At 35.6% G+C, this 13,685-nt stretch overlaps 1 protein-coding gene across 2 annotated transcripts in view; it reads left to right on the top strand.

The window, feature by feature from the left end:
• The window catches only part of LOC110316206 (ataxin-8-like), an 83,424-nt gene extending 81,077 nt beyond the window's left edge, over nucleotides 1-2,347 (top strand). Inside the window, exon 3 of one of the 2 annotated variants that reach the window (XR_003845029.1) lies at nucleotides 1,208-1,636. The gene's annotated coding sequence lies outside the window, so the exon portion shown is untranslated. Of the gene's footprint in view, nucleotides 1-1,207 lie in introns of both variants that reach the window. The other variant, XM_021190351.2, reaches the window with a different exon arrangement.
• The last annotated feature ends 11,338 nt before the right edge of the window (nucleotides 2,348-13,685 follow it).

Raw genomic sequence — 13,685 nt, 5'->3', positions numbered from 1 at the left:
TGCACAAACATCATGACCAAGAAGCAAGTTGGGGAGGAAAGNGTTTATTTGGCTTACATTTCCATACTGCTGTTGATCACCAAAGGATGCAGGACTGGAACTCAAGCAGGTCAGAAAGCAGGAGCTGATGCAGAAGACATGGAGGGATGTTCTTTACAGGCTTGATTCCCCTGACTTGCTCAGCCTGCTTTCTTATAGAATCCAAGACTACCAGCCCAGAGATGGTCCCACCTACAAGGGGTTTCTCACCCTTGATCACTAATTGAGAAAATGCCCCCCAGCTGGATCTCATGGGGGCATTTCCCCAACTAAAGCTCCTTTCTCTGTGATAACTCCAGGTGTGTCAAGTTGACACAAAGCTAGCCAGTACACCTACCCAGTTTTGTCTTTTTCATCCTCCTCTGATGACTAGCAAGTTATGAGTGATATTTGTGCATCTTACCATTAGATTTCCATATTAGTTGGGTCTGTTGATTGTAGCATATTTGTCCTGAATTTTATGGCTAATGTCCACTCATAAATGTGTACATACCATATGGCCTTGTGGCTCTGAGTTATCCCATTCAGGCTGCTATTCTAAAGTTCTATCTATTTTCCTGCAAAATTCATGTATTTGTTTTTAATAGCTGAATAATATTCTTTTGTGTATATGTACCATATTTTCTTTATCTATTATTCAGTTGAGGGACATCTAGGTTGTTTCCAGTTTCTGACTATTATACATAAAGGTGCTACGAACAGAGGTGAAAAGTGTCCCTGTGATATAGAATGTCATTTCATGGGTATATTTCCAAGAGTGGTATAACTCGGTCTTGGGTAGAGCTATTTCCAATTTCCTAAGAGACTGTCAAATTGATTTCCAAAGTGGTTGCAAAATTTTTCACTCCCACCAACAATGGAAAAATGTTCTCCTTACTCTACATCTTTGCCAGCATATGTTATCTCATAAGGTTTTGATCTTACTGATTTTGACAGATATAAGATTGAATTTCAGGGTCATTTTGATTTTCCTTTCCCTGATGACTAAGGATGTTGGACATTTCTTTAATCTCTATACCATAGTTTACAAAAGCTATCAGCACTTACTTTACATTCAATTATGAAATATTTATAGACATATACTTTTGTTTGTACTTTAAAGTGTGCAAACGTTACATTAACCCCAGTGTGGTTTTTTTTTAATGCATATTATATCTTTCTGATACAGAGTCTCACTGCGCCACCATCTGAGACTTCAAGTTCATTACTGAAACCATGCTTCTTCCCAGCATCACGAGAAGATCACTACACATACAGATCACCACACTTAGCTGGTGGTATTGTAAAATCTCTTCATTACTGACTTTCATTTTTGCTTGTGTATAAATTTGAATTGAAATTTTATATTTTCTCATTTACTACAGGTTTGCTTAATTCACCTTTAGATGTAACCATATTTTATTACATTCCATGTTTTTTAAATTTCAAAAGATATTTAAGTACTGAAAAAAATTGTAGTTTTTATTGGTTATTTTATTTGTTTACATTTTTAGTGTTATCCACGTTCCTGATTTCACCTCTGCAAACTGCCTATTTCATAGCCATTCTCCCTGCTTCTATGACAGTGCTCCCAAACCCACCCACCCATTTCCCCTTCACTGCCCTAGCATTTCCTTATGATGGGGCATCAAGTCTCCACAAGACCAAGAGCCTCCCCTCCCACTGATGTCAGAAAAGCCAATCCTCTGCTAAATAAGCAGCTGGAGCTATGGGTCTTTCTATGTGAACTCTTTGGTTAGTGGTTCAGTCAGTCCTTGGGAGTTCTGGGGGGTCTGGATGATTGATATTTTTGTATATTATACTTTTCATTATTTAAAACAACATTTTAATTCAAATATTCAATGATATTATATCACTTCCTCAAGTACTTCATCTCCTTTCCCACTTTCATGCCATCATTAAGCCCTTTGCCAAAAGAAAACAAAAGAAAATTAAAACAAAAAAAAACCAAAAAACAAAATAAAAATCCACAAAACAACAATAAAAAACAAAAACCTAATAAAATCCAAAAGAAAACAATTCCTTCAAAATCAGGAAAATAAAACCACATTGAAAAAAAAAATCAAAAAATAATCAAAATACAACAAACAAACTACAAAACCCAAAACAACAACAACAAAATTAAACTAAACTGTAACCATGTTAATGCATACTCAAAAACTCAGAAAAGTATGTAGTCAAATTATTTGTGGATCTACTACTGCTGAACCTGACGACCTGTACTGGTTGATGTATCTAGTTCAGGAAAACTAGATTTTTCTTTTTCTAAGTGGTTATTTGTGAGAGTTCAGTTGTTAACCTTTACTCTAGTGGCTATATTTTCACTTATTTGTTTACTTGTTTATTTATTTATTTATCCATTCACTAATTCCATTTAAAATATAAGAAAATTAAATATAAAAATAAAATAAAAATAAATATCTATTATATAAATATACTAATCAATACTGGCATGGAGTTAACACCTGCCTCAATATAAATGTATTTTAATGTTAATTGGATCCCTGAAACCTGTTTGCAGGAGAGGATTTGCATGTAGCTTCTGAGAACATGCTTCCAGTTAATTCTGATTGGTAAATAAAGATATGAGAATCCAATAGCTCCGGAGGAAAGACAGTGTTAAGTTTTAAGGTTCCCAGGCTTGGGAACATGAGGAAGAAGAAAAGCAGAGAGATGCCATGCCTAAGGTGTGTGCAGGGGAGAAAAGCAGAAGTACTATGTAATTGGGACAGGAGAACATGTCCCAGAGGGCTGTTCAATTAAGTGAAGAGCAGCCAAAACAGAACAAAGAAATTAGTAAGTAGTAACTCAGAGTTATAGATAGGAGGTAAATTCTAACGGCATGGGGGTTAGGCAGTTTTTCAGATATTGTGCTGCTTAAGTCAAGTTTAATATAAAGGCAGTGTATCTCTTTCATTTATGAACATAAACCATTGATGTGTGTCTTCACACAATTAGAGATTTATTTAAAAATAAGTACTACAACTATAATAATGCAATTGTGCAAGAAAAAAAAATCAACAAAAAGACATGAGCCCAAGACAAGGCATAAGAATCAGTTATTTGAACACTCAGACATCCCATAAAATCTCGTAATTGGAAGTCATAGTGTATGTGAGAAGGACCTAGCACAAGCTGAAAACCCTGTAATATAGCAGTGAAAGTTCTATGTGGGCATTGACTTGACATTTCAATTTTAATGAAATTTTTAAGTATTGTCATGAACAATAGGGCCTTGATCTGAGTTTGGCGAGAGAACCCTATAGACTTAGCAACAACTTGAGTTGTTTGGAGATTCCTATTCTATTTAGGACAGCCCGTTTGTCCCATAACTCACTAAAATGTAAAACAATTCCAGTATTGGAAGTTTTGTTTCCAAAACTTGTGACAAGTGATGGACAATTGAGTGAGACACAATATTTGGTAATTTCATTTAGATCTCACACATACATACACACACACACACACACACACACACACACACTCACACACACAAACACACACACACAAAGGTGTATATATGTATATACAATTTAAAATGTTCTTGTTGTATTGTTTCCCTACTACCTCCCCAGTACCCCTCTAGTGCCCCCTTAATTTTAGTTATTCCTACTATATTCCTTTCTACAATCCACTCTCCTCACCCTAGCTGTTTCTCCCTGTTTGCTCTTTCACTGTCGCCTCTCTCATCTCACTCCCCACTTGATTCCAGCCCCATTAAAAGTCTGTTAGTTTTGTCTAGTCTCTTACTTATGTCAGAGTATGCTCTACAAAACTTGTATATTATCTGATATTTTAGAAAAAAAAGCTGAGTACTTACTTTACCTAATGAAACAACATCTGGGACAATGTCCAATGGAAGTGGGAACAATGTGTATCAGATGATTTTTTTAAATGGCAGATATACTGAGGTATTTAGGAAGGTGTAACATGAATTAGATGATTTTTAAAATGGCTGATACACTGAGGTATTTAGGATCTGTATATATTAGTTTTCCACTTATGTTTATGAAATTTCATTTTTGTAACTAATATTTGAATTATTATTTCAAATCATGAAAGTGGCTATGGATTTTCAAAGATTTTATTTTCTTTTACTGAATGTTGAAATGATCATGTAGTCCTTTGTCATTACTTGTATTATTGTAGTACTTTGCATGAGCTCTTTATGTATGTTAAGCTCTTCCTACATGTTTAAGTCACATTTGCAATATTACAGTATAAAAAGTTTTTTATCTGTTGAATGGATTTGATTGTATTTGTTAGTATATAAATTCATTTGTATTTTAATTTGATGTTTTTCATATAATATACTTTGATTACCCTATTTCTACTTTTCCAACTATTCCCAGATATTGCTGTCTCCCTATCAATAAAATTTCATCCACCCTTGGCTATGTACAAGGTAACTGTCTTTGTGTCTGTCTTAACCCCGCCATCAATAAAAACAAAAGAACAAAAAAATGACCAAATAAAACCCACAAAGCAAAATAGTACAAAATAAATATTAAATACCCACAAGAGAATAGTGAAACAAAAATGTATCTTTTTTCCATGTTCCTGTGCTTGGTTTCTGCCCTACAATGTGGTTGATGTAATCAATCCTACCCCACTGGAAAAATAAATGAGTTTTGCCTTTCTATATAGCAGGTATCAATTGCAAATAGTGTCTTGGTTTAGGATAATATTTGGTGTCTACTTTCCCTTCTTTGTACTAGTATTTCTGTCTGTTTTGAACATATGCTAGTCCTATGTGTGCTGCTAGAGTCTCTTTACTTCCTATATCCATCATTGTGGTAAAGTTTGAAGAATACATCCCAATGAGGATCTAGCACACTGAAGTATGAAATATAGGTGGTCTCATATCCATGTACTAACAGTTGTCTTAAATAATCAGGTGTTAAAGAATGAAAAGTTATATGAAGTTAGAAGGAAGGGTGATACTAGTGTTGTGGGGTAGATATTCAAGGATAGCTAACTGGATATATTTTGTTTCAATCACAAACTATTCAAATAATGATATTGCATAAATTATTTCAACAAAATAATTTGTTACTAATAAGTAATTATATAAATTGTACTAATCAGGTAATCTGGATGCACACATGTGTACAGCATAAAAATGAATAAACACATAAAAACTGATGAGAATGTGCATATACATATTTATTTCTAACATTGATATGTCTTAAATTATTTCTTTATCATTATATCACTTAGTGATATTCTGTGTTAATTGGCTATATTTCTGGCAAAGTGTTTGTACTCACCATTTCTGTTTATAATCTAAGCAACTTTTTGGAAGACATTAGTAGAGATAAATGTGTTATATGCTGGTATAACTCATTCTTATAATCATAGATCTTGTGAAAACTGGCACAGTCATATCACAAATAATCAAAAGCATTTTTTCTCTTGGCTGCTCAGAGTCACAGTAAGAAAACAGCATGCAGAAATTGGAATTTTCCTTTAGTTTTCCTCACTTGCAGACTCCATGTACATGATTAGCAACCAGGCACTAATGCCTGGTTTTGCTCTATAGTTAATTGAAAAGGAGCTCAGTATAAATTGCAATTTTTCCTGTCTTCCACTTTCGATTTTCTCATGGGAGTGAGAGATAGATCCACAGTTCAGATCATGATCACCAAGCTTTTGCTTTCTCTTCTTATTTAAGAGCTCTTTTCCTCACTGCTTTATAATCCACTCTTTTTTATTATTAGATATTTTCTTCATTCACATTTCAAATGCTATCACCTTTCCTAGTTTCCTCTCTGAATGTCCCCTGTACCCTCCCCTTGCCCTGCTCCCCAACTCACCCACTCCTGCTTCCTGGCCCTGGCATTCCCCTATACTGGGGCATATAATCTTGACAAGACCAAGGGCCTCTCCTCCCATTGATGGCCAACTAGACCATCCTCTGCTACATATGCAGCTAGAGACCCGAGCTCTAGGGGTACACGTTAGTTTATATTGTTGTTCCTCCTGTAGGGCTACACTCCTCCATTCATATTAAAGAAGAGACAATGAAATTGTCTGTAGTGAGAGTTTTTACCAGTCAAACTCCTGGATATACTCAAGGATGCAAATGGTTCTGGGCATCCCCAAAGCCTGTCTATGAGTTTCTCTAGAGAAGGAAGACTGTTCCTGAAATCTTCAAGAGTCAGAGAAAATAAGAATTACTAATAGTTTGTTTGATTCACAGGATTACAGTTCTGAGTTTTTAAATACTGTCTCCTGTGCAAGTAATATCTGGGTCTCTCAGAAATCATTGATGTTGCTTTAAGATATGGCAGAATTTTTGTAAATCCTGGAGTCCTGCTTCATCTTCAATGGGCATGATTCATCTTTAGAATAAATTTCTGAAAGAGAACAGGTATTTGCTGCTTGTTACAATCCCTTGGAAAGACCATTGTGAAGAAGTGCTGTAGCTCTAAATCACTCAAGGCACACCACTGGCCAGTCCCTGTCTCTGATGAACCCCAACCACCAGGTTGTATACACAGAACACTAACTGCAGTAACAGCTGGATCCACCTCCCTGCCCTACTGAGTAGAAAGAACAAACTCTGAACTTGAAACTCTGGAAATTTCCAGAAAGCTCTGCCCCAAATAACCCAACATAAACCCTGTCTTCTACTCTATCCTATTCTCTGCTTCCTCTATACTGTGCACAGGAAGACATTCTCACCCCTTACTGTTTATTAACAATAAACAAATATTGTATAATGCCTGAGGCACACAATTGTCCAGCCTCTATACTTATAACCTCTAATCTCCATGTTCCACCCACAGAACACTCTACCTACCCTAACATCCAGCCCCTACCACAGCACTACAGTGGAAAAAGCCTAAGCTCTGGACTTGAACATCCACTAATCCCCATTTTGAAAATCACCTGAATGCTCTGCCTCCAAGAAACTTTATATAATCCCTGTTTTCTGCTTAGATATATGCTGGTTCTAGCCTCAACAGGGGCAACAAACCTCCTGGGTCTCTTCCTACCAATAAATCTCTTGTTTGAGTTGTGATATATCATGCTTTGACTCTCAACTGCCAGGTCACTCCCCCTGCTCTCTGCTCAGAGCTCTTATATTTGCAAAGGCAGGGAGAGATCTTACCTAGTCCATTGACACTATCATGTCTTTGAGTTGTAGGATTTTCATCTCTTACAATCATATCTGTTGCATAAGGTCCTCTCAGACTAAAGAAAAATAACACCAGCAGTTGTATTTGTATTTATTCTGGTGCCGACAAGTGTTTCAGAGATTCAGCTTGTACAACCTATGTTATAGGGTCATGGATAAATTGTAATTGCATTTTGTAAGTATTAGGTTTTATAATTTTTTTTCTGTTCTTTGTCCATTCTTACTATGATGTCAGGCAAGTAATGAAAGTATTATGAAATCAATTGCCTCTCCATGGTATTAAAATCAGTATTTTATATTTCCATTGAATGAAATTTACCTACTGTATTTCCTTGTCATTTTTTGAAAATTAATCTCCCACTGACACACCACTATCTCTTCATTAGCATTCTGTTCACAGTAATTATTTCTATATCATATGCATTTCTGTAGTTATACAGCTTTTCTGAATTCCTGATGGCAATCACAAATCTGTTCCAGTCATATATATCACATGTTATATATTTTTTCCATTTCATCTGTAGTAGTATTCTGTCCAAGTTTTTCTTCCTCTTTTTCATAATTTTTAGTAATTAATTTTTTACACTCCATATTTTATCCCCTCATCCAACTTCCAAATGTTCCACTTCCCATACCTCTTTGCTACCCACCTGTCTCCACGTGGATGTCCCCACCACCCACCCCACCTGACCTCTAAACTCCAGAGAGCCTCCCATCTCTCGAGGGCTAGGTGAATCATCTCTGAATGAACACAGACCCTACAGTCCTCTACTGTATGTGTGTTGGGGGACTCATATCAGCTGGTGTATGCTTCCTGGTTGGTGTTCCAGTGTTTGAGAGATCTCAGAGGTCCCGATTAATTGTGACTGTTGGTCCTCCTACAGTCTCCCTTCTCCTCAGCTTCTTTCAGCATTCCCCAATACAACAATTCTGTCCATTGGTTGGGTGCAAATATCTGCATCTGATTCTTTCAGCTGCTTGTTGGGTCTTCTGGAGGGCAGTAAAGATAGATCCTTTCTGTGAGTGCTCCATAGTCTCAGAAATAGTGTCAGGCCTTGGTAACTCCAGTTGAGCTGGATCCCACTTTGGGCCTGTCACTGGATCTTCTTTTCCTCAGGCTCCTTTCCATTTTCATCCCTGTAATACTTTTTGAGCGGAACAATTATGGGCCAGAATTGTGACTGTAGGATGGCAACCCCACCCCTCACTTGATGTCCTTCCTGTCTTCTTGCTGTAGGTGAGCTCTATCTCATCTAAAGTTCATATCCCCTTGAGTCCTAAGATTCTCTTACCTCCCAGGTCTCTAGTGCAATTTGGAGGGTCTCCCAAACCTCCTCTCTCCTTATGTCCCCTTTTTCCATTGTTTTTGCTGGTCCTCAGAGTTTCAGTCCTTTATGGAGCATCTAATAGGGAAAGAATTTAAGATAAAAATAATGGTCAATTGACATACATTCCAGACAATTCTACAAACATAAGCAGGAATGGGAGTACTACGTTAGTATTAAATATCAAATTAAGATTTTTGCATGTCTCACAGAATGTCTCATTGATATCAGAACTTGACATTAGTACATGTATATTGCTGTAAATATAGAGAAGACAGTGACAGACATGAAGAAAGATGAAAATAGGGAATTTAACAACATATGATTTAGTATTTTCACAGTCTTACCCAAGGGCTCTCTTTGTAACAACTTTATACAAGAAAAGCACAAATTCAGGCTTTCTCATGTTGTCTAAGCTTGAGTTGTTATACTGTTATTCATGAGCAGGAGGAATAGTTAAAATGTAGAACAAATTTCAGTAGAATCTTAGCACTGGGAGATCAAGGAGATAGGTGCCTGGATGTATCATTTTGATGTAGTTGAAGGAGGAAGAAACCAAGAAATTGTCAAGGATTTCTGCACTTAACTTATTTGGATTTTCCCCATCATTCAATAGTGATTAAATTAAGCCTGGTTATATATATATACATATACATATGTTTTATACATATATATATTTTATACATATATATACATGAATTATACATATATGTGTGTGTGTGTGTTTGTGTGTGTGTGTATGCTGTATTTTTTTTAAACATTAAGTGCCTAAAATAATGTGGTAACAGAGAAAATTGTTTTTAATACATGTTTTATTGTATCATGCTATATGGCAGTTGAGTAATTTAATTTAAAAAGTGAAATACATAATACATAAATATTTTGTTCCATAAACCATAATATGTATTTTGTAAGTAGGGATGATATGCTCGGCAAAGGAAAGTCTTTATATGTCTATTGATATGAAATCACACGTACTGTTTTCTTAAACACATCACCACTTCCTTATCACAATCTGAAATATTATTGTGACCTCTTAGAAAGGCATGTGCTAAAAGAATCATGGAATCCTTCAAAATAAATCCCACCTCTCCACTATGAGATCTATATAAACTTTGACATTATACAGGCAATGGTGAATTAAGTGATTAAAAAGCCTTAACAGATTGCATCTGGATGGAAAGTATAGAATTTATTGCACATTTTAAATTTTCCACTATTTAAGCATTATGCTTTTTATTATATGTTGATATTATGTAAGAATGAGTCTCAAATTCATTATTTCATATTTGGTTGGATTTGTTTCTTATTTTATGCAAAAATGAAGTTGATGATTGAATCAAATATTACATTTCTGATGACACAGTTAATATTAGGGATGGTCCTTCCATTCAGTACTTACGTACTTATTCTGAGAAAGTGCTCCTATACCCACCCTCTATATCCACCTTCCCTCCACTGCCATCTCCCTTCCCTGGAGCAACAATCACTCCTGGATTAAAAGCATCCTCTCCCTCTGAGGCCAGACAAGGCAGTCTTCTGCTACATCATATTTGCTGGGAGTCGTAACACATAATACATACATATTTTGTTCCATAAACCATAATATGTATACTCTTAAAAAGCATACTCTTTGTTTGGTGATTTAGTCTCTGCGAGAACTGAGGTTTCTGGGTTAGTTGATACAGGTGTTTTTATTATGAGGTAGCAATCCCTTTCATCTCCTTCAGTACTTTTCCTAACTCTTTCTTAGTGGTCCCTGACCTCTGTCCAATGGTTTACTGTAAGTATATGAAACTGTCTCACTCATAGACACTCACTCATCTGGTGCAGCCTCTCATAGGACAGCCATGCTAGGCTCCTGTCTATAAGCAAAACATTGAATTATTAATAGTGTGAGGGTTTGTGAGTAGACTCCTAACACCAATATTTCTTTTTCTTAGCTTTGTAAATGTGTTACATCTTACCTCCCTTCTGTGAAATTACATGAAATGAAAGAAATATTTTGATCTCTAGAATATTATAGAAACTTATGTCTCAAAGGTAAGCATAAATCTCAAGCAAACAGTTATTATACCATGCCTCCTCTTTTCATTCTTCTAAATTCTCTATCAGTAGGAAATTGGGTTTTCCCATAATCATGAAGTATACTAGATGCCTATGGAAACAAAGCACAGTGGCTCCACTAATTTAGTTATCTATTTTTATCTACCTACCTATCTGTTTATCTGTCTTTCATCTATCTATCTATCTATCTATCTATCTATCTATCTATCTATCTATCTATCTATCTCTATCTATCTATCTATCTATCTATCTATCTATCTATCTATCTAATAGATATTTGTTTCTTTTAAACCAATTCAGTTCAACATGTTCTGATCATAGGTACAAAAGTATATAGTCATTGACTGGTACCTTGGCATCCTAGAAACATGGTTATAGATCCCAAGAAATACCGGTGTCTATCCTACATTCATACACTGAAAATATTCTAAAAGCATATAACATAAACTTCCTTTATCTAGCCCTTCTGTGCTCAAAGTTTTATTTCACTTGATTTTGTGTAGGTTTTATACAGGAGATTGGCTCCCAGAAGTACTAGGGCCTGATAAGGATGAGCGAAGTAGGAGACATTGCAAGAAATTACACTGGACAGCAACTTGAAATTTCTCTGAGCCACTGAGGATATTTTGTCTGTGTCTGCATTCAGAGGGGGAATCAATGTTTTCAAAGGGTCAAAGGGTTTGTTTATATTTCCTACAGTAGCAATTACACCATTTCTTATTTGCATTTTGAAGAATGTCTAAAATATAATTATGCAAGTATAATTAAAGAAATTTTCTTATTAAAATATTATATTGTAAAGTGTCAGTAATCCCATGCCTTGTGTCATCTTAGTCAAAGATTAACTAAGCAAGGAGCAGAAGCCTTAAACTCCTCTCTATTAGAGCCTTGTAGTTATACATAGTAGACAATGTGATGTCAGAAAAAAATAATAGCTTACATGTGATAATAATAAGCAAAGCAAAAAACGAATAAGCTGAATTATATGGTATTTTAAGCCTTGTTTCTTATTTCATATTCTATATCTTATATATGTCTCTCTAACATACTCATTTTTGGTTTTATTTTTATTTTTATTTTGTTAGTTTTTTTTTTTTTTTTTGAGATAGGATTTCTCTGTGTAGCCCTGGCTGTCCTGGAACTCACTCGATAAACCAGGCTGGCCTTGAACTCAAAAATTTGCCTGCCTGTGCCTCCCAAGTGCTGGGATGAAAGGCATGTCCCACCAGTGCCTGGCTCTAATATACTCTTTATATTCATTTTACCATCATGTGTGAGAACTGTTTTCAAATTCTATACACTAGAATGTTAACGTCCTCATTGTTTCAATATTCTTCAGTAAAATATGACAGAAATTCTAATAGTTAACCTAGGATCTTTGATTCTTGGTTTCCTAATCTCTTTTGCATATTTTTTATAAACTTATTCAGACTGATATTATGACTGGAGAAAAGTCAGGAAACTTTCCCCATTTTTTGTGGCTTTACTACATGTCCACAGCTTGGGCCTCTATCCCAGCCTCTGTGGCCAATATAAAGACATTCTGTTAATACATTAACTAAGCTTTACTTTTTGATCCATGAAATTTTGTCCTGTTCTATGTCTCTTCTCCTGATCATCCCAGAATACTAAGCTGTTCAGTATTAACAAAGGCAAAGTAAATAAAGAACAACAGAAACAGTTTTATGGGTAATTTTATTCAAAACAGCATGAGTCAGACAACTTACTGTGTAAACCTGGAACTTTTTCACAAAATCTCATCATACCTGTAACTGTGTCATTTAGTCTCATTAGCATTTTGGTCAATATCTCTACATATCTTATACAGGATTTTCTGTGAGTTTGCTAGGCAACAGACATGCTAAACCAGACAGACAATCTTTTCTAACTCTTCTACTCCTTTTCCTACTCGTATATCCAAATTATATTACTATTCTTACATTCATTCTCCTTCTTTTAACCAGATGGTTGTAGCTATTTCATGAGGGACAGAGGGAAGCATATTGGTCAAAACATAGGTATCAGGTAAAAGTCACTGATGTGGAGTATTCTTAATCCTGAAAGACTTTCCAATGCCCAATGATGGCAAGGTCCTGATACACATTTCAAAATTGGAACAGAAAGAAAAATTGAGGAAGCGGGGACTTTTGATACATTTAACCCAAACCTTATTTAGCAAAATCCTAGACTTAACTGATAATGGAAAACCTTGTTAATGTCACTCTCTCTAAGGCCCAGTCTTTTTTCCTTTCATAAAAAGGAGGTCAGATACTATCTAGATGATCATAATTCCCAATATTACTCTTAATGGGGGATCACATCTAGGATTTTAGAAGACCTCTTTTCAAGTTTAAACGCTTGTTTGACAATCACAGAAAGTACATGATTGTACTGAATTGTAAAAGGCCCCTTCTGGGCTAAGAGAATAGAGTTCATCATGCTTAGTATATTTGGAAAATCCAGTCACTATTCATCTGCAACAAAAATAAAGAGACCAAAAAATCCCCTGTCCACAGAAGTGTGTTGTTCGATCTTTTCCAGCTGTGAGATATTTCTCCTGACTAATCCTTGGAACAATCATGCACTTGAAATGAGGCTTAAGGAACTAATGTCCCACAGATACTCTCAGGAACGGCTATTTTGGAAGTCACTCTTTTGCTTAATTTGTTCTTATCCCACACTCAGTTCACAGGCCAATGAGCTGTGAATAGCTATGTGAAGCCTCTAAGCTATTTGGCATTTTGGAAATGTTTAAGTTTCGCAATATCTTCTACTTGCAGTAGTCTTGAAGTTTTCTAATGGGCTAAAATAATTAATATCTAGTTAAAATCATTTCAGGCTTTGCAGATTCTGGCATCTAAAAAAGAGGTGACTTGAATGAGTTGGGAGAGCCAAGTATGTTTTGGTATAGAACAAAATTGCTGGGCATTGACTTTCTTAGGGGATGTAATTGTCCAGAATCACTAGGCTACAAGAAAGTATTCCTTGTGCTTCCATACAGGCCTCAGGAAGAAAGGCATTTATCGGTTGCCCCAAAGTGTTACTACCATAGTGATGATGTATGGTTAGGAGTCTGGCCTTTACTTTCCTGAGGTCTACATGTAGAATAA

Source organism: Mus pahari, chromosome 1 (assembly GCF_900095145.1).
Source record: "Mus pahari chromosome 1, PAHARI_EIJ_v1.1, whole genome shotgun sequence".
NCBI lineage: Eukaryota > Metazoa > Chordata > Mammalia > Rodentia > Muridae > Mus > Mus pahari.
The sequence above is the reverse complement of the archived record's forward strand: the minus strand, read 5'-3'. Positions and strand labels throughout refer to the sequence as shown.